Raw genomic sequence first — 22,694 nt, forward strand, 5'->3', positions numbered from 1 at the left:
GTAGTTCCTTTTTGATGCAGGCTCTGGGATCGTAAGTAGAGCTAGGGCCTGGGAAACGGTTCAGAGGGCATGGTAAAGACCACACTGATTTTAGATTGGCCACCAGGGGACAGTTTCTGAGAGTAGATTTACTTCTTCTACTTTGTGGATCCCAGGCATCAAATTCAGCTCATCAGGCCTGCCAATATACATCTTTAACCTCATCTTACCAGCTCTGAAGTTTATTTTTCATGTATCATTTAAAGTGTCAAACATGAAGTTTTGGTGTGCTCTTACATAGTGAAATGCTTAAGATTCATTTTCTCATTATCTTCCATATTTGAACCACAGTTTTTGAGTAGTTTAACACACATGTTTGAAACAAAAAAATGGCTGTTTTAGTAAATGGAACAAGGTACTTAGAGAGGCCAAAGAAAGGCCTTAACTGTTAAAAAATAAAGATGTATATTCTAATATGATTAGCACTACTACTAATAAATATTATACATAATAAATAACAATAAATAATTCATAATATATTATATAAATATTTATTATTATTATTATTATTATTGTTGTTGTTGTTGTTGTTGTTGTTACCATATATTGAAGTACATCTTTAGCATCTTTTTAAAAGTATATTTTATTAATTTATTCATATTACATCTAAATTGTTATCCCATCCCTTGTATCTGCCCATTCCTCCCTCCCTCCCACTTTCCCCTTACTCCCCTCCCCTATGACTGTGACTGAGGGGGAACTCCTCCCCAGTCTATGCTCATAGGGTATCAAATCTCTTCTTGGTAGCCTGCTATCCTTCTTCTGAGTACCACCAGGCCTCCCCATCGGGGACGTGGTCAAATATGGGGCACCAGAGTTTGTGTGAAAGTCAGACCCCACTCTCCACTCAACGGTGGAGAATGTCCTGTCCATTGGCTAGATCTGGGTAGGGGTTCACATATTGTACTTGGGTGGTGCCATAGTTTGAGCAGGACCCTGGGCCTTGATCTGCCCATCATAATGTTCTTCTTGTAGGTTTCTAGGACCCTCTGGATCTTTTTATTTCCCCATTCTCCCATGCTTCTCTCACCTAGAGTCTCAATAGGATGTCCTCCCCTCTGTCCCACTTTCCTGGTATTGATGTACATCTTTAGCATCTTAGGAGATGGTTTCAAGTGTATGCTGTAATTTAACCTAAGGCAGAAATAATTTTAGTTAATAGAATTAGAGATTTAAAAGGAGGCAAAACTGCATAGGAAGAGTGTCAACAAAACAGAGGTTTCTGAATATGAAGTTTTTAAAATATTTTTTTCATGTAAAGACATGGAATTTAAAACCAAGAGTGGTTTACTTAGCTAGAAACTTCTCTTCCGCACAGTACTGTGTATGCAGCAAACAAAAGGAAAGTTAGAATACCAAGAGATGCTGTTAAGTCTCACAGATTGAGGGTAGACCTAGCAGTGGTAGGTTATAGAGTTGTGGTTCTGGCTAGCAGTGCTTGCCATCAGAATGAGGAAACCACGTGGCATAGAAAGGCAGCTCTAAATATGTAGACATGTTTTATGCTTTGGAGTGAGAACAGGTTTAACATCTAATGATAACACACACTAAGTATGTGATACCTTAGCACAGTTCTTTGGCACTCAGATTATCACTCAATATTTTTTCACCATCTAAGCTCTTATCAGAGCCCCTGATCTTATATTTAATATGTCCATGTCACCCTAGTCACCCACACAAAACTACTATCACTAAATAGTCTCTCAGGAAATATTGTTCACCGTCACTGCAAAATGTCAGGATGAGCTTCTTCCTACGTCTTCTTGCTCACTCTTCCAGAAATGCCTCATCCTGCGTTCTTTTTGCCTAGGAACTGCAGTGCTATCTGTCACAGACTCTTGTGCTGCGAGCACAATTCTCTCACTAGACCACAGTTGCCTCTGTTCTACCACGGATTAAGTGGTCAGCTGCCTAGATGTTTTTCCTGCCCATGTTTTGCACGTCCTTGAGGGCCCTTCTTGTCTTTCATTTTGGATTGCTCCATGGAAAGCCTTCTGCTGCTGGGGAGTGTTGTGTGGCTCAGCCCAGCTGGCTGCCTTGTAGAGCCTTCTGTGCAAGTTCAGCATGGCTGGCTTCCCCACTTCCTCCAGCCCTGGCTCACTGCACCACTGGCCACAGAGACTTTCCGCTCCTTGCTTTACTTCTCCAGCCCCCTAATCCCATTGTGTCTCTTGCCTTTAATCAATTTATGTGTTTTTACTCTTGTATTTGTTGATGTCTCAGAGACAGATCTGACTTTGGGAGAGTCAAGTTAACTGGTGACTTTGCAAATCAACTTCCTGTGCACCTTTGCCCTCATGTTTTTACAGGTACAAAGAGACTCACTTTGACAATGCTGTGCATTCCCTTTCTCCACGGCCTCATGTTCCTTGTCCACACTGTGGTCTTTTTTCTAACTACCTCAGCTTTCTTTCTTTCTTTCTTTCTTTCTTTCTTTCTTTCTTTCTTTCTTTCTTTCTTTCAAAGATTACAATAGTGGATACACAATTCTATACATGTATTAAAATTCATATCACCATACACTAAAATGAAGGTCACTATACTACATGTTAATTTAAGATTGTATGTATAAAGAAAATTATGAACATGAGTTACGATAGTTCTAGACTTTTGTAGATACTAAAAACCTACATTTTAATAATATTTTTTATTTTTTACATATACATTTATATTATTACACACATATAAAATAAACTACATACCGCAAAATTTCAAAGTGATTTTTAAATGTATCTTCTTGTTTCTTCCAAGTATCACTGTTTTCTGTTATCAATCAGGGTCTTTGGATGAATGACCCTGTTCCATTTAATAAATGAATTTCCACAATAACATATTTCCTCCAGCTTCAGAAACTTGGATGGAGGCCCAGTCACCCTGTGAAAACATTTCCCTTGAAGCTGCTAACAGAAGTTTGATGTCTTTCTGTTTGTCTCAGCTAAGCTGAATGTACATAATCTGTGTGGATTATTTTTATTTTGTTGCTACAGTTTTTACTAATTTATGTCAATTTGCCTATACTTTTGCAGACAGGCTAAAGTATTTTGCATTATGCAATTGGCATGAGCCTCTGGAGGTTAACAGTAGAGTGTGATGCTCTGAGAACTGCCTGTGGATGTTAGCTGACAAGATGTTGATTCGTGATGGCTAGTCTTATTGATTGACATGAGACAGGCTTGGAGAACTAGTGACAAGCTCCTGAGGACAGACCTGTGTAGGTATTTCCATGGACAGGTTGCTGAGTTGACAAGATTCAGTTGAAATCCTGAATCCCAGCAACACAAGCATTGGGTGGCCTTCTTGGGAAGACAGGAACAGATCTCTCTCTATATATTCACCATAGATAGGATACCAATATTAGACCAGTTAAGTGATTCCATCCAAGTCTAATTTAGTAAGTGTACGAGTATGCAGGGGGTTCTTAGAGGAATGTAGTCAAGGGGTACTTGAGGAGCACAGATGACTCAAAGGCAGCTGCACCGTTGGAAAGGAAAGCCCCTGCATCTGGAGCTGGCTGGTTGACTTGCAGACATCTCCTCCAGCACTGCACAACCTTTGAGAGGAGCCATGTCGGTTTCAGCATCTGAGAATCTAAGTGTTGCTTGGTTTGTTCTTCTGGCTAAGAAAGCAGCAAAGGGAACCTATTCTTCATCTATATGCCATTTTAATGAGATAAATCATCCTTGCTGATTCAGAAAATAAATGAGTTCTCATATAGAAAAAGTAGAGATTATCATACAGTTTTATTTTTGTTAAGGAAATAATATATTCCATAATTTCAAAGATTATAACCACAAAACCTGTTTTAACCGAATAGAAGTAGACAGTAGAGATGTAACGTTTTAATATTTTGTTTCTACAAATCAGTGCTCTAAGCCTGCTTCTCACTCCAGGAGGGAGTGTTTCAGTTCAGAGAAGATCACTACACAACATGGTTTGGTAAACTTGGCAGATGGAGTAGAGGAGAAAAAAGGAGAAACGTAGGTGTAATGACCACTGTGATGCAGGCTCCTCTGCTCTGTCCTCCTTTCACCAATGCACTGAAATCACAATCAAGGAAAGCCCTCTCTTCTTCACTTGGTCCCAGTAGCAGAAAAATAACAATCATGTCCATAAGTTATTACTTTTAGTATGGTGCTGGGGACTGAACTCAAGACTTTTCTCATAATAGGCAAACACTCTATGTAGGTATCTATGGGTGAGATACATACTTCATCTTCTCTGTTATTTTTTTAATTATTATTTTCTTGTTAGTTTTTTTGTCTTCTTAAAATTTTATTTTTATTATTATATTTATTTTTTAACATACACATTTATCTTATTCCACATAAATAAAACAAACTACATACACCAGGAAGCAACCAGGAATTATATAAATGTTATATTCATAGTGATTTGGATATTTGTAGTTGGCAAACTACAAATACAAACTACAAGTAGCCCAATCTTGTTGACTCTAAAGTTCAGAATGAAAATCAATATCTAGCATGTCTCCTCTTTGTCAACTTAAAAGATGTATCTAGATCTAAAAACATCTTAACCCCTAACTCAAATCAGAACTGGGATATTCTTCTTCTTAGTTTTTAATCTAGCTTTTCTCTTCTCTAAGGTTGGGTGAATTTTCGCACTCCTGTCTTTTGGTAACTTTACCCCACCACTTTCCTTACTTGCCCTAAGGGTCTGAAAGACACCACTGTCTTGTCTAAGCTTGGAGATGAGATCAATGAATTTCTCACCTTTGACCTCAATCCTCGACACTTCACTTTCTCTTCAGGAATTTCCTGATGATTTGTCTGTCTTTGTCTGGGTTTTGTTGCTGAGAAGAGACATCACTACCATGGCAACTCTTATAAAAGAAAGCACTTAACTGGGTTTTACTTACAGTTTCAAAGTCCATTATCATCACTCCAGGAAGCATGTTCGCTCACAGACAGGCATGGTGCTGGAGCAGGAGCTGCGATTCTGCAGCTGGATCTCTAGGCCCCAGGGAGAGAGATCCACTGGGCCTTCCTTGGGCCTTTGAGAATGTCAGATCCCACCTCCAACTGTGCACTTCCTCCAACAAGGCCACACTGTCTAATCCTGTCAAATTGTGTCATTTCTGGTGATGACTAAGCATTTGATTCTATGAGCTTATGGGGCCATTTGTATTCAAACAACCACAAGGCCAAAACATGGTTTCTTCTAAAACAACCATGCCCCCTATTTTTGTTCTGAAGCAATTCCAGCCAGTCCAGACCATGCATGACTTTGTGGCTCCATGTTGACTTGTACCTTCCAAAGGCTGTCAATAACAAAAGTCATTTAGTGCCCTGGAGTCCCCTGAGTCATCTTTCCCAAAACTACCCTCTAACCTTTAGACCACCACTACGTCTCTAATAGCTACTCATTGTAACTGAGTGCATCTTTCTTTGTATTAAGTCACTAAACTCTAAAAATCTATAATGACTCATGTTCTGGCCTTTGCCTGTCAGTCTGTGGCCGAGGCATGAAGGAGCTTGCCTCACTTGTTCATTTGCCATATGCCATGTCCTCTCCCAAACAGCTGTCCCTGGGGGCAGCTGGTTGCCTGGGTGTTCCGAGGTTTACGCCCTCTCTCCCTGCTTAAACTTCATTTCTTGCCTAGAATTAAATTGCATTGTCTCTTCCTTTCCTCCATAATTAAAGCCTGTGCTCTCTTTAAAGGCCAGCTCTTCTTTCTGAAGCCTTTACCTGCTACTGGGCTCCATTGTCTTTCCCTCGACTTCCTTCCATCCCATCACCCAGCACCTCGCACTAAGTATGTACTCCTCTGAGCCCTTTCTTACATATCATGCACATCCGTTCTCCAGTGACACACCAAGTGCCGTAGTCCTGAGTTCTGTTCACTACCAATGCGTATTACACAGATTTTCTAGTAATTCATGGCTCTAGTTTGGGGCTTTGTAGTAAAAGGGGCTGCACACAACTTGCCTTGTGTTGTATAGAAAGATTTATTTTTTTAAATGTTTTATCTTTTTATTGTTTGAAACTTCTGTGCATGCATACAATACGTTTTAAGTAACTATTCTCTCATCCCACTCTTCTCATTATTTTTCTTTACTCTCATCACTTTCCTTCCTGACTTCACTCCCTTAAGAAACAAAATCTCTCAGTGCTGCCTGTATGTTCATGGGTGTAGGAGCATCGAGTAAAGCATGGATGGATAACCTCTCAGGGCCCCAGGTCCCTGATGAAAGCCAACTTTCAGTTCCCAAGCAGCAAACCAAGGAAGAGATTTCTCAGAAGAACAGTGTCACATTTTGCCTCTCCAAAACACAAAGCCAAAAACTTCTCAGAGGTAGAAAGATTTAATTTAATGACTGATTTTTTTTAAAATTACAAGGTATTACGTAACCATTATTCATAGTAAATTCTTAGTTTGACACTAGAAATTGTATCTACATTTCCGCTATCAGAAGTTCAGACTAAAGACACCAGTAACATGTCTCATGTCACAAAAACTTGCAAAGTACATTTGTGTACTGATTCTCTCTTGTCCCCAGCTCTGTCTTTCAGCCTCCACTTCATCTACCCTAAAAGAAGATAGTCAGTCTTAAAAGAAGTCAAGCTTCAACCTGATTTCTTCAACACATTCTAATGAAACATATAATTTTTAGAAAACACTAAATCAAAAGAATCTAGAAAGAACACATTGAGTTTTTGGAACACACATATATTTGATAATGGTATTTAAATAAAAGTGCTCTATAGTCAAGTAACAAACTGTTATACCATTGTATAGCTATTGCTTACTTTTGATCCATTAAAACAGCTTTTGTAGTTACATGTTTTTAAACGATGAGATTCATTATTGCATTATCAAATGTGATATAAAATTAAACTAAATATAATACACTCTAACTTTTTGTATATGAAAAATAATTTAATTTATGAATCACAAAAGACTAAGTGATAGTTTGTTACACTTTTGCTTAAATGGCCAGTAAATGAAGAATATGTGGTTTTTTTTTTTTCTATTTTCCTGACAGGCACAACACAGCACAGGTGCTTTTGGAAAAGATCTGAATTCCTGCCACTGACCTGTCATGGCCACTGGATGTCACTAAGACCAATAACACAGCCACAGTGTGTCAGATGTTCATGAGGGATAAGTATAGTACATTTTAAAGTTACTTTACTCAGCAAAGCTGAAGATTAAAATTTAAGAGCAATAATTGGTTTATAGAAAACAAATGACTGCACGATAAAGAAAACAAACAAAAATGGTAAAGGAAGAACTGCTGATGTGGAGAGTGGAACAAATCTCAGCAGGAGATGGGAAGCGGGAGCTCCAGCAGGACACCAGCTGGTCTCAATGCTACAGATGAAACACTGACTCTGTTTCTGCCCTGTTCTGCTGTAAAGAACCCAGACATCTTTACCTGCCTTCCTAACTTCTTGTTGTCATGAATAGAGTCAAATGTTTCTTTATTATTGAAATTCAAACTACTTGTATCTCCAGATGTGATTTTTCTTGGCGACAGGGGCTTTGAACAGTTAACATGAGGTCCCTAATGCAGGGCATAGTATTACTGATGTTTTCGTTTAAAAAATGAGAATTTGGGTAGAGTTTTTCATAGGCCAGAAATGCTGGGAGGAGACTTTGGAAAAGCTGAGCATCTGAAAACTTAAGCAAACCTGGAGTGGCTCCTTCCCTCACAACTCTCAGAAGAATGCGGATTTCCATTACACGCCTGTACAGATGGTAGTTTGGTATTTATTTCATTAAAATGTAGACCAGTGAATTGTAAAAGGAGGATTTCCTAATCCCAATATAAACTGCATCATGACTTATTGTTGACTATTTTTCTTCACTTTTACACTCTAAAAGAACATAGACATGTGAATTCTTATGAATTTTGCCACTGTGAATGTTACCACAGTCATTTTACTCATATATTAATGTTAGTATGAATAAACTAAAAATATTGCAAACCATAATAAAAACAAAAATGTGATCATTACAATGACAATCTCAAAATGCATTGATGTAAGGAACATCCCCAGGTGCTTATAGCAATAATAATCAAAGCCAATAGTGTTTTAATAAATGGATTTCTTGCCATTAATGCATGCACTGTGAAACATGAAACACATAATAGTGACAAGATTAGTTGACAATAGAGGTTCTTAATACAGTTCTTTTTGTGCACAGCACTGGGGATTAAACCTGGGGCTTTGTGCACAGTAGGCAAGCACTTTAATAACTCCGGTACCTTCATCCCCCAGTTGAAACGTTGAGACATGATCTTGCTAAGTTAACCTTCCAGGTCATCAGCTCACTGTAACTTGGAGAGGCCTTAAATTGTGATCCTCTTAGTCCAGCCTGTAATGTACCTAAGGTTATAGGATTGAACCACCAGGATGGGTTCATGATAACATGCTTCATCCTTTCAAAATGTCAGATTGATACCTAAGAGTGGGAAAAAAAAAAAAAGAAAATGTTGCCTACAGAGGGATTTATATGCTGTCACAGAATACATGAATACAGACACCATACTTTCTGTTACCATAGATTAAAAACTTCTACATGTTGAATTATTATGAATAAATAAACATTTTTATTCTTGCGGGAGCCTGTTTCGAAAAACAACTAAATGCTTGTAATCATGGGAATTATATCTACCAAAAGAAAAGACCAAACTAACACAGGAAATGCAAACAGCTTTGCCTTTGTGATTTGACTGCACACTCTGCCACCTGTTACTATCGCTGATGCCAGCCAACTACGTTTATGCCAATGCCCAATCCACATCTCAGGTGCTCCTTAAACCAGAGGTAATACAGCAGCATCTGTGAGCCCTTTCTCTTAACAGTTTGGTCTAAAATATAGACCTATCTGTGGGTCCAAGGATGCGTGTCGATATAATCTGCATGTGATTTTGCTGTCCCATAAAGTTCTCAGTAATTCTTAAAAATCTCAATCAGAACATGGCTGATTTTGCTCTGAAGTTCTCAGAGTGTTTTTATTGATAAGGAGAAATACCTCTAATGACTTGAGGTTTATCTCAGGATTATTGTTTTTCTCCTGATGGTTTGATTTTTAGCATATTTGCCTCTAGTTTACTGTAATTGCTTTTATCAGAAAATGCCAGCACATGTTTTACCAGTATTCTCTTTTTCACTGCACTGTAAATATTGACTTGGTCATGCAGTGTCTTTATTTATATAGTAATGAACATTCAGTTTGTCAATTACAATTCCATGTAATTCTTAGTCACTAAAGAAAATAACTTAATACTAATAAAATACATTACAGTGTTTTCTTAGTATTGAATAGTTTTACTTTATGATATCAGGTTATACTAACTTAGATGCATAAAATTATATCTACTTCTGTTAAATATATTTTGAAAGTGTGCTAGACACTTGAGGAAAATTTATTACTTACTTAGAAAAACATCATTTAATGATTTCCAGGAACAAACTGAAAGCAATGAGTAATTGTCTGTTGAGAAAGTCTTTTTCCACCATTCTCTTTTAATTGTAAGTAGTAAATGTTTCTGAAAATAGACAAATTGTAATAATGACTAGCACCTTGATCCCCTGAGCTTTCAGAAACTTTATGGGTAGAGGTTAGAATATCTTTTCAGTTTTAAATATCTTTATTATCTCAACCTTAGGCAACAAATTAAAAATAAAATCTATCTACAGAGTAGTATACAATATCTGTTTTATGATACTGTTTCCATTGCTGGGGATTAATATGTTTGAAGGCACATGTGTTTGAAATTTTTGTGATCAAAAGAATAAATATGTCCACTTATCATTGGACTGTATATTCAGAAAATGAATTTAAGTGCTGTACTTTCTGAGGGAGGCCTTGGTTATAAATACATGGCCATGAAGAGAGAGGGAGAGGTGCCTTTATGTAAATATCAATTATGCATATATTTTCATGAAGCCCATTAGAAGTTTGAGAGTTGCTATAGATAAACACAAGATCTCACGTGTGACTAGGGAAACATTTGCCTCATATTCTGAAATGTTGGGTTATAGAATTATTAAATGCTCCATTGGAATTATATTGGAGGTGACTAGTTATGGAATCATTGTGTTCATGAAAGGCTATGTTAAGGCTACAGTTACCATTGGCATTAGCAAACCTGACATGCTAAACCATCATGTTTGTTTTCTTTTTATAATGAAAGATAAAAAAGACAGCTTAGCTATTTTCTCTTCCTTCCGACAAAAGATTAGAAGCTTGAAACGAAGGCCTGGCAGGTTGTTATTCCTGCCAGTAGAATCCCTCTTGACTGTAGAGCAGTTTGACAAGTTCAAGACCAGAGCCAAAGTTATGGGACTATGAGCTATCCTATTGTCTTTATTCGAATTTACCAACCCTATATTGGAGGACAAAACCTGAAACATTTAAAACCTCTAAACCTTAAGGAAAGACTGGGCTTTGGCTCCCAGAGTGCCTCTTCTGCTTTGCAGTTGTTTTTCTCTGTTTGTGAGTTTCTTCTACTGTAATGCCTGCCATTCTTTACTAGTATAGGGGGGCAGTGGGCTGGGCAGCCTATGCATTACATCTGTATTTTAACCAAAGTTAAATCCAGACTTTGCATCAGGCTGGGGGATTCAGCTCGAGTGATGTAAACAGATACTTTCTGTTAGGCTTTTACTCACAACGCTGACACTAAGATGGGAAGTTTCATGCTAGTGCCAATGTGCTCCCTTAGAGAATGCATCCCAGGTTCTGGAAGTCAACCTTTCCTGAAACTATCTTAATGTCGACAAAATCCTCATGACAAATGACAGCTAGTGCTCTTCCAGATTTTAGCAAGGATCTGGATGCTTGGCATTGTGTGTGAAAATTCCAGATGGTTGACTAGATGTCTCACTTTTCATTTCAATGTCTTCCCCAAGAGTTTCATTCAGCTCCAATGTTCATTCACAGAGACAGCTTGTGGCGGACCTATGACTTTCAGGAATATTCTTACCCTTTTAACAGAATGTGAGGTACTTTTAGATGTGCCATCTTTTTGCAGATCAAAATAACCATGCACAATTAAATTATTTCCAAGTTTTCAACCTTGTGGTCTGTGGAACAAAAGCTGAGTTCCATCTCTAGTCTCATAAACAATACAGAAAAAATCTCGGACAGTGTGTGTGTGGGGGAGAGAGAGGGTTCTCGAAATATCAAGAAATACATTCTTCAGTTGACATCAGCTGGCTATGAAACAATTTAACTCTGATTTGAGTCTGATCTCAGTCACTAGGAGCTCAGCCCCACAAGACAGGACCTCTCAGATGCCAATTGTAAGTTTAAGGTTCTTACCCGTGCTACCATTTTCAAAAAGATTTACTTAATGTTATTTTATGGGTATGATGATTTTCCTGCTTGTATGTAAGTGCAATGCATGTGTATCTGGTGCACATGTAAGCGAGGACACTAGACTGCCTGAACTGGAGGCGTGGAAGGTTTAAGGTGTATGCGGGTGCTGAAAACCAAACCAGGATTCTGTGCAAGACTGGGCAGTGCTCTTGGCCACTAAGATACAGGCTGGTTGATCAGTGGAATCGAATCAAAGACCCAGATATGAATCCACACACATATGGTCACTTGATTTTCGACAAAGAAGCCAAATCCATTCGATGGAAAAGGAATAGCGTCTTCAACAAACGGTGCTGGTCTAACTGGATGTCTATGTGTAAAAAAATGCAACTGGACACATATTTGTCACCTTGTACAAAACTCAAATCCAAGTGGATTAAAGACCTCAACATAAAACCAGAGACACTAAGTCACTTAGAAGAAAAAGTGGGGTAGAGCCTGGAACATATTGGCACAGGAGACAACTTCCTGAAAAGAACACCAACAGCCCAGACATTAATGTCAACAATTAATAAATGGGACCTGATGAGGCTGAGAAGCTTCTGTAAGGCAGGAGACACTGTCAAGAGAACAAAGTGGAAAAAGATCTTCACCAACCCTACATCTGACAAAGGTCTAATATCCAAAATATATAAAGAACTCAAGAAATTAAACACCACTAAACCAAATAACCCAATTGAGAAATGGGGCTTGGAACTAAACAGAGAATTCTCAACAGAGGAGTATCAAATGGCTGAGAAACACTTAAAGAAATGCTCAACCTCCTTTATCATCAGGGAAATGCAAATCAAAACAACTCTGAGATTCCATTCTACACTTATCAGAATGGCTAAGATCAAAAATTCAAGCAACACCACATGCTGGCGAGGACGTGGGGAGAGAAGAACACTCCTTCATTACTGGTGGGAATGCAAATGAGTACAACCACTTGGAAATCTATCTGGTGCTATCTCAGAAAAATGGGAAAAGGGCTTCCTCAAGACCCAGCTATTCCACTCCTTGGAATATACCCAGAAGATGCTCCAGCACACAACAAGAAAATTTGCTCAACCATGTTCATAGCAGCCTTATTCATAATAGTCAGAACATGGAAACAGCCTAAGTGTCCCTCAATAGAAGAATGGATAAAGAAACTGTGGTACATATACACTATGGAATACTATTCAGCCATTAAAAACAAGGAATTCCCGAAATTTGTGGATAAATGGATTGAGCTAGAAATGATCATAATGAGTGAGTTAACCCAGAAGCAGAAAGACTCAAATGGTATATACTCACTTATATCTGCATATGATTGTCCATTTCCCTTAGATTTTCAAATTTTGTGGCATATATGCCTTCAAAGTAGGATCTTATGATTCTTTGTATTTCTTCAGTGTCTGTTGTTATGTCTCCCTTTTCATTGCTGATTTTGTTGATTTCAATACTGTCTCTCTGCCTTTTAGTTAGTTTGGCTAATGGTCTGTCTATCTTGTTGACTTTCTCTAAGAACCAGCTCTTGGTTTTGTTGATTTTTTGGACTGTTTTCTTAGTTTCTAATTTGTTAATTTCACCCCTGAGTTTGATTATTTCCAGACGTCTACTCCTTTTGGGTGTTTCTGCTTCTTTTTTTTCTAGGGCTTCCAGTTGTGTCGTTAAGGTGTTTATGTGCGATGCTTCCAATTTCTTTTTAAAGGCAGTTAGTGCTATGAATTTTCCTCTTAGCACTGCTTTCAATGTATCCTACAAATTTGGGTATGTTGTTCCTTCATTTTCATTGAATTTCAGAAACTCCTTGATTTCTTTCTTTATTTCTTCCCTGACCTAGGTGTCATTTAGCAGAGAGTTGTTTAGTTTCCACATACGTGTAGGCTTTTTGTTATTTCCGTTGTTGTTGAATTGCAGCCTAAGCCCATGATGATCTGATAGGATACAAGGTATTATTTCAATCCTCTTGTATCTGTTGAGGCTTTCTTTGTGAACTACAATGTGATCAATTTTGGAGAAGGTTCCATGGGGTGCAGAGAAGAAGGTATATTCTTTCTTGTTTGGGTGAAAGGTTCTATAGATATCTGTTAGATCCATTTGACCCATGGCATTGGTTAATGATGTTATTTCTCGGCTTAGTTTTTGTTTCAATGACTTGTCCTTCAGTGATAGTGGGGTGTTGAAGTCTCCCACTATTATTGTGTGGGGATCGATGTGTGGTTTAAGCCTTTTTAGCATATCTTTTACAAATGTGGGTGCCCTTGTATTGGGAGCATAGATGTTCAGAATTGTGATGTCATCTTGGTTGACTTTACCTTTGATGAGTATGACGTGTCCGTCCTCATCCCTTTTGATTAATCTTGGTTGAAAGTCTATTTTGTTTGATATTAAAATGGCTTGCTTCTTGTGACCATTTGCTTGGAATATTTTTCCAACCTTTTATCCTGAGGTAATGCCTATCATTATGGGTGAGATGTGTTTCTTGAATGCAGAAGAATGTTGGACCCTGTTTATCCACCCATTCAGTTAGTCTGTGTCTTTTTATTGGAGAATTGAGACCATTGATGTTGAGAGATATTAATCACCAGTTACTATTAAGAGCCTTAATTTTGATGTTGGTTCCAGTCGAGCATTTGTGTAGTTGTGTTTTTGCCATGGTATAGTTATCTATTTCCTGAGTAGTTTTGGTTGTAGCTTGACCCTTTGGGATGGAGTTTTCCTTCTAATACTTTCTGTAAATCTGGATTTGTGGATAGGTACTGTTTGAATTTGTTTTGTCATGGAATATTTTGTTTTCTCCATCAATGGTTATTCATAGTTTTGCTGGGTAAAGTAGTCTGGCCTGGCATCTGTGGTCTCTTAGGGTTTGCAGGATCTCTGTCTAGGCCCTTATGGCTTTGATGGTCTCTGCTGAGAAGTCGGGTGTAATTCTGATAGGTTTGCCATTAAATGTTATTTGGCCCTTTTCCCTTGCAGCTTTTAATAGTTTTTCTTTGTTCTGTATGTTTTGTGTTTTGATTATTATGTGATGGGCAGTTTTCTTTTCTGGTCAATTCTATTTGGTGTTCTGTATGCCTCTTATATGTTTATAGGCATCTCTTTCTTTAAAGTGGGGAAATTTTCTTCTATGATTTTGTTGAGAATAGTTTCTGGGCCTTGGAGTCTGATATCTTCTCTTTCTTCAATGCCTATTATCCTCAGATTTCTTCTTTTCATGGTGTCCTTAATTTCTTGGATGTTTTGTGTCAGGAGTTTTCTAGATTTGGCATTTTCTTTAATGGTTGCTTCAAGATCTGTGATTGTATCTTCTAGACTTGAGATTCGTTCTTCCATCTCTTGGATTCTGTTAGAAAAGCTCAGCACTGTGTCATTCGCCTTCTTCTCTGAGGCCTCACATTCTCGTTTTTCTTCTGTCTGTGTGTTTATCATTGAATCCATTTTCATCTTCATATCTTGAACAGATTTTTTTAATTTTTTCATGTGGTTGTTTACATTTTCCTGAAAATTTTCCAGTTCCACTCTATGTGCTTCTTTTATGTCTCACACCTGCTTGGCTCCGTCTTCCTGCATCTGATTTCGAATTTTATTTGTTTCCTCCATTATCATCCTCATTACCAAGGATTTGAGGTCATTTTCTTGTGTTTCCGTTGTATTTGAGTTCTCCGGGTTGTTTTCTTTGGGATAGCTGGGAACTGGAGACACCATGTTGTTTTGGGTTTTTTGGGTTTTTTTTGCGTATGCTTTTACGCTGTCCTTTAGACATCTTGCCGTCTCTGTTTTTGTTGAGTAACTTCCAGAGTTGGGTGGAAGGAGTCTGATGATAGATTCACTTGTTTTCTCATGATTTCCATAGGCTGGAAGCCCTGATACTTCAATGGTGTGGATATCAGGAGGTTAGCCCTGTTGTTTTGGGCTCTCACAGCCAGTGAGCCTCGGCTCCCCTTTGCTGAGGGACCTGCAATCGTTCTGAGTCTCTGAATGAGCGTTGGATCAGGCCAAGGTATCCACAGCCTTTTGGGTTCCCTGCCAAGTCCAGCCAGGGATTCTGGGCCTGAACCACACGTCGAGCTCAGCTAGTTTCTCAGGGCCTGAACTGTCTGCCACAGCAGGAGAACTGCGACTGCACTGAGCAAGCACCTAGGGTGGAACTGAGCGCTCCGCCCAGCTTGTGTCACAGCAGGAGAACTGCGTCTGTGCTGAGCAAGCACCTAGGGTGGAACCGAGCGCTCTGCCCAGCTTGTGTCACAGCAGGAAAACTGCGGCTGCACTGAGCTGGAGCCTAGGGTGGAAGTGAGCACTTGGCCCAGCCTGTGTCACAGCAGGGGAGCTGTGCCTCGGGCAGAATTGCTTGCTGAGCTGAGCCAGCTTCTCCATGGCACAGCTCACTGAGCAAACCCAGGACTCTGGGGCTGAACTGTCTGCTGAGTCCAGTTTGGGTCTCAAGGCACCATGTGACCCAAATCCTGTCCAGACTCCCCTCTCCTGCAGCAACTCCCACTGTCCACCACACCAATCGCCTCCACTGGAAGGCTCTGAGCTGCAAACCTCAGCCACTGCCGCTGGTGCCGCTGGAGCCGCTGGTGCCGCTGGTGCCTCTAGTGGCACTGCTGTCTCTGCCGAGATCAGCTGCTGCTCTGATCCGAGAAAGTCTGCGCTCCTCCCGTGTGCAGGGGCAAGCAGGTCTTCCTCACCCTGGTCCCTCTGAACCATGGAGCACTTCTGCTGCCATGGTGTGGGGACCTTGGTGTTCCTGGCTCAGAAATCTGTGCAATTCCCTGAATTGTTCACTGGAGCTTTCAAACATGGTCCACACTGCTCGCCGTCATCTTGGATGTCCTTTTGCTAATTTCTTTAAACAATTTGTTCAATTCTTCAATCTTTTTCTGTGTGTATTCCTATTCTAGTTTGAGGGCTTTATTTTCCTCCTTTAAGGCCTCTGTCATTTTCACAATCTCAGATTTGAAACCCTTCTCTTGTGCATCAGGCTTGTTTTAGTGTTGGGATGGCTGGTTTCTGGTGGCGTCAAATAGCTCTTGGATTGTTGCTTGTGTTCTTATATTGAACTCTTCCCATTGTGATGTCTCTGGTGTCAGTAAGTTTGGTGGTCTCTGATGATGGTTCAAAAACCCAGAAAATATTTTCAACAAAATTATAGAAGAAAATTTCCCTAGCCTAAAGAAGGAGATGACTATCAAAGTACGAGAAGCACACAGAACACTAAATAGATTGGACTAGAAAAGAAAATCCCCTTAGCACTTAATAAGTAAAATGTTAAACATACAGAACAAAGAAAGAATATTAAAAGTTACAAGGGCGAAAGACCAAGTTATGTATAAAGGCAGACCTATGAGAATAACACCTAGCTTCTCAGTGGAGTCTTTGAAAGCCAGAATGGACTGGACAGGTACTCTACAGATTATAAGAGACACAGATGCCAGCCCAGACTGCTATACCACTATACCATTCAATCACAATAGCTTCATAAAATTAGACATTCCATGATAAAAATCAAATGTAAGTACTATTTATCTACAAATCCAGCTTATAGGACATTCTAGAAGGAAAATTCCCTCCTTAAACAACTCTGAGATTCCATCTTACACCCATCAGAATGGCTAAGATAAAAAAATTCAAGTGATACCACATGCTGGTGAGCATGTAGAGAGAGAGAGAGGAACACTCCTTTATTGCTGGTGGGAATGCAAACTAGTACAGCCACTCTGGAAATCTATCTGATGCTATCTCAAAAAATTGGGAATAAGGCTTCCTCAAGATCCAGCTGTTCTACTCCTTGGACTATACCCAGAAGATGCCCCAGTACACAACAAGAACATTTGCTCAACCATGTTCACAGCAGCCTTATTCATAATAGCTAGAACATGGACACAGCCTAAGTGTCCTTCAGTAGAAGAATGGATAAAGAAACTGTGGTACATTTATACTTTGGAATACTACTCAGCTATTAAAAACATGGAATTCCTGAAATTTGTGGACAAATGGATTGAACTAGAATTGATCATAATGAGTGAGTTCATTCAGAAGCAGAAAAAGTCAAATGGTATATACTCACTTATATCTGGACACTAGCCCAAGCGATATGTCCCATGAAAGTCTGCACCTACCAGGAAAGTGGGAGAGAGGGGAGGACATCCTATTGGGACTGTAGGTGAGAGAAGCATGGGAGAATGGGGAAATAGAAGTATCCAGAGAGCCCTAGAAACCTACAAGAAGAACCTTATGATGGGCAGATCTGGGCCCAGGGGTCCTGTTCAAACAATGGCACCAGCCAAGGATAATGCATGGAGTTAACTTCGAACCCCTACTCAGACCTAGCCAATGGATAGGATATTTTCTACCATTGAGTGGAGAGTGGGGTCTGATTTTCACACAAACTCTGGTGCCCCATATTTAACCACATCCCCTGGGTGGGGTGCCTGGTGGCACTCAGAGGAAGGATAGCAGGCTACCAAGAAGAGACTTGATATCCCATGAGCATAGACAGGGGAAAAGGTCCTCCTCAGTCACAGTCATAGGGGAGGGGAGTAAGGGGAAAATGGGAGGGAAGGAGGGAGGAATGGAAGGATACAAGGTATGGGGTAACAATTGTGATGTAATATGAATAAATTAATAGAATATATTTTTAAAAGGAAAAGAAAAATAGAAGAACTTTACAATTCACTGGTCCCTAGTACTTCTGTTTAAGTAGCTCATACATATTGATGAGCAAGTACCACCTTTCAGGCAGAACAACAGCCAACGTCAGGCAGCTGACTGGCAAGAGTTCCCCCCTTAGGCAACTCTGTACTGCTCATCCTGGCCCTTACTAGATGCTAAGTTACCCATGTCCCATTTTTGTTAATGCATGGTTGGCACCTCTTGTTAGCTTCCAAGCTTTGGTACTGTTCTTTCAGCAGCCAAGCATCATGTGTGTTTCAGTTCTTTTGGCTGTTAACACATCACATACATTCTTGACATTGGTAACCAAGGACCGTAATAAATAATAGGTAAGTTTCCAGTTAAATCCCCACTGTGGAAATGGGCAGTGTATGACCTGTAACTGAGACCATTAAAATTTCTCATTTTCTTTTCTGTGGGTGAACTAGAAAATATGAACCACTGTGTAAAGACATTTAATCAATATTTATCTTAAAAATTCATAGTTAAAGCCACAGGTGGAAGATGAATATATTTCACTTGAAAACAAATAATGTTGAATACAGTAGTCCACTCCTTGGAGACATGAAGATGAATGAAAACAAATTTAGTTCTGGAGTTGCTGGCAAGAATGAGAGTTTGTGAAAAAGTGTAACTGGTAAATATTAGATAAGTACATTTTATAAAATAAGTGGTGGTTTGGGTGTGGTAGTTAAATAAGTTGGATGCTGAGATAAGATCATTTACACTAGAAATTATTGGCCATAGACAAAGCATGAAAGCAGTAAATGAAGCTTTCACTGTCCAGAACACAGGCTGAATTATCTTAGAAACATCCAGCCAATCTTCTTTGCCAGAGGAGAGGGAAGGGAGACAGCTGTTCTCTTCCTACCTCAGACCTTATGTGGCAGACACTGAGTTTTCTCATGTGTGTCTCTTCAGTACTTCACCCTATGAGTCCAGAAGCTGTTCTAACAAAATACATAAAGTAGCCAGCTTACAAATAGAAGAAAGTAATTTTCCATATTTCTGGAGTCTAGCAAACCCAAAGGGAAGGTGCATATAGATTTAGTGTCTGGTAAAAAGCTTGCTTGCTGGCTGATAGGTGGCTCATTCTGTTTGGACCCCATGGAACTTACATGGCAAGAGGACTAGCCCAGTCTTTTGACCAACCGCAGTCCTGAAGGGTCCACTCTGATAAACTAGTTATCTCCTAAAGCAAATCCTACCTCCTCAATATCATTGCATTAATTATAGTTCAGCAAAAGCACGAGGGAGGGTGCACAAAACATTCAGTTTATAGCATTTGTTTACTTTCCTATTTGCTATTTCTTTTTAAAGTCACATTTAGTTTTTGAAAGTTTCATACATGCATTCAATGTGTCTTAGTCACGTCCATCCCATGTCCTCCTCCAAATACCTCTGTAATCCCCCTGAAAAAACATGTTTCTCTCAACTTCAAGTTCTCCTTTTAAGCTTTTATTAACACATTGAGTCCCGTTGGTGTTGTGCCTATGTGAGATCAGCCCCACCTGCATGGGCTTCCTACCAGTAGCAACACTCTAAAGAAGAGTGACTCTTATCCTCTAGAAATATTTCTATTTGTTTTTTTTCTTTGTCTTAGCAATGGATAACTTACATGCAAATACTTTGGTTATACTTTTACCATGGCTATTTTTCCAACTTAACCATTTGCTTCTTGTTTTTTTTCTCTATCTCTTTCCATCCAACCTGACCCTTCTTTGGTGTTTCCTGACACTTTCTGTATGTTTCAATCAAATACACTATCCATTTCCTTGAGCATGATGTATCTTTTATTATCTGTATTGAGACTAATTTGTTTTTTGGGGGGGATGGAGTTACCTGCTAGGCTGATAGCCTAAGGTCACCCTGTTGTTCAGCTGTCCCACATTCCCTGTTTGCTTGCAGGAGACAACTAAATTCTTCTCCTATGATTCCCACTCTACTTTTGCCATACTTTTCCTCACTCCTCATAACTTCTTCCTCATGTATCTATTAAACACAAATCTATATGAATGCTGGCTGTGTTCAATGCATTCCGTATTCATGCCTGCATCTCTGGCATTAAGCACTGTCCCTAGCATCTGTTGCATCCAAGCAGAAAGCAAGAGGCAAATTGAGAACTGAATGGTGAGAGTACTTCATTAGTCACAAAAGAGAGTAGGCTACGGCATGAAGAGGAGAAAGGGTGCTGGAAGGTCACGGAGGAATCAGGTTTTTCTGATTTTTTTGTTTGTTTGATTGCTATTCTATGACTCAAAACCAGGGCCTTCCACATACCAGCATGGAGCTATAGCTCCAACCCCTCCTGCCCTCCTTACATTTCCCTTGAAACTAGATCTTACTAAGTTACCCAGGCTAGCTTTGAACTTACTCTGTAGCTAATGACTGACTTTAGATCTGTGATCCTTTTGGCTCAGTCTTCTGAGAGGCTCAGCTTTCAGGCCTGTGCCACTAGACTCAGCTGAATCATATTGTTCAGGCCAATACTTGTACCTAATTGATTCTTGTTAGGTGTATGGAGAATTTTCTAAACATAGAAGTTGCCTGACATGGAGCCTTTTGGGACCATCGTATGATAGGCTTATTTGATGTGAATGTGGTTTGGGGTCCAGAGAAGCAAATGAATGCCATCATTTAAAGTAAGATAATACAATGATCCACTCAGAATCAACTGAAGGTGGGCATTGTTATCGGAGAGTGATAGTTATGTTGTGGATGGGATACTGGCAGCCGAAATATAAAAGAAAGAGTTGAAAGGAGATGGTTAAGTGGCTAAGAAGGCAAACCCAGGTGTATGCGTTGTCGTGGCAAATGCAAAGTACAGGGATCTGGAATAACTCCCAGATTTTCTAGTTCAGACCACTGGGGAAAAAGAGAAACCTTTATGTAAGACTGTTAATGAGGGATGGCAGCTTCAGGAAAAGAGATACCATGCATGTGGGGAATCTGGCTTATAGAGGCTAGTGGGTTACCAGTTTGACATATCTAGAAGACAGTGCAGTGTGCAGTATGACCATTCTGAGATCATGACAAAGAGCTGGGGTACAGGATAAGAATCGTCATAATACTGTATGTCCACTTTCCATTCTCTGTACTGGAATTTTGCCTGCTTTGAACATATGCGAGTCTTGTGCATGCTGCCACAGTCTCTGAGTTCTTATGTGCATCTCTTATGTTGTGTCTGTAAGATGCTGTTTCCTTGAATTCATCCATCCTCTCTGGCTCTTTCAATTCAGCCCCCTCTTCTTCTGCCTACCCCTGAACCCAAGGACAGGGCTTGATGAAAACATCCCAATTAGGGATGAATGCTCCACAGTCTCTCACTCTGTACGCTGTCCAGTTGTGGGTTTATATACTAATTCTCACCTACTGCAAGGAAAAGCTTCTCTGATGAGGGTTGAGCAATGCACTGATTCTCAATTGGATATATAACTGGTGAAGATCAATTAGCTTTTTACAACTAGGTTCTGGAGATTTTAAAAGCTCCAGGGATTCTCTTTCTCTCTACCACACTGGTGGGGTTACAGACACACAGGCTACTTGGCGTTCTTATGAGTCTTCATGTTTGTATAGCAAGTACTCTTACCCACACGCTGAGCCATCTTCCCAGAAGTTTACACTTTGACAGTACTAATTTAGCTGTTATGAAATGAAGCTCAGGATTTCCTCCCAAGAAACTTGGTCCGCCACCTGTCTCACTTTTTTTTTTTTGGTTTTGGAATAGTGGCTCTGTCTACTCATGCCAAGTCAGTAGGTTCTATTTGTGCTTTGCGATGCTTTCTCCATCTGCCCTGACTTTTCGTTTCCATCTCCACCGTCTCATTAAGTTCCTGATCTTCCTTGGTGTGATCCTATAATTATGTACCTGACAACAGTCCGAAAAGAAATATTTGAAGGGTATTTTGATTTCTGAAGCACAATTTGGTTATGTGCGTTCTCTTTTCAATGCTTGTTGATAGTACTGTATATGGTAAGGTTGCTCTTCGAGAAATTCCTGTAAATCTAATGATACCTAAACATATTTGTACGTAAATACTTTTAATTGATAAAGAATCATAGCTTTACATAAAAGATTTAAAAACTTTGACAAAACAAACAAACAAAGAAACAAAACAGTCCTAGTCTTTAACTTGGATTTATAAGAAAAAAAGTCACCCTTAGACAGCATGGCCATTTACCTGCAATGTACATTGCTAAGCGAAGAGTAAAGACTTGCCTTGTGCTGCCATTGCATATTTCTAACTAGATTTGTCTGCCTCATACTATGAGCTAACTCTCACTCTGCAGATGGAAGACATGTGACATGACCCTCTGAACATCTGGCTCTTTGCTCTTCTACATGTTAAGCTTGTACTCATGGTTCCTCAGAGAGTCGTCTGCAGCTGTCAGAAAGTCTGTCTTGCTTCCATCATTTGTTTCCCATGTGTCTGCAGCAATCATTTGTCACTTACCTGTGACTTCAGCTCCCTTCTGGGTCTAGCTGTTCATAGAGTTTAGATTTTTGTAGGAGGCACTATTCCTAATTTGGGCCTTTGTCGTACACACTTGGGATTTTTAACACAGGACCAAACTTTAAACTTCAACATGCATGCACACCTCCTTTCAGTTTTTTTTTCCTGTGAGAATAGTGACTACTGCAAATTTGGGCACCAGA

The 22,694-nt window shown here is 39.5% G+C and overlaps 1 long non-coding RNA gene across 1 annotated transcript in view; it reads left to right on the plus strand.

The window, feature by feature from the left end:
• The window catches only part of LOC311589708, a 30,544-nt gene extending 23,330 nt beyond the window's left edge, over positions 1 to 7,214 (plus strand). The window contains exon 3 of the long non-coding RNA XR_014776631.1: positions 7,047 to 7,214. This is a non-coding gene — a long non-coding RNA (uncharacterized lncRNA). The remainder of the gene's footprint in view (positions 1 to 7,046) is intronic.
• The last annotated feature ends 15,480 nt before the right edge of the window (positions 7,215 to 22,694 follow it).

The sequence above is a fragment of the Acomys minous genome (assembly GCF_964271855.1).
Source record: "Acomys minous genome assembly, chromosome: 18".
NCBI lineage: Eukaryota > Metazoa > Chordata > Mammalia > Rodentia > Muridae > Acomys > Acomys minous.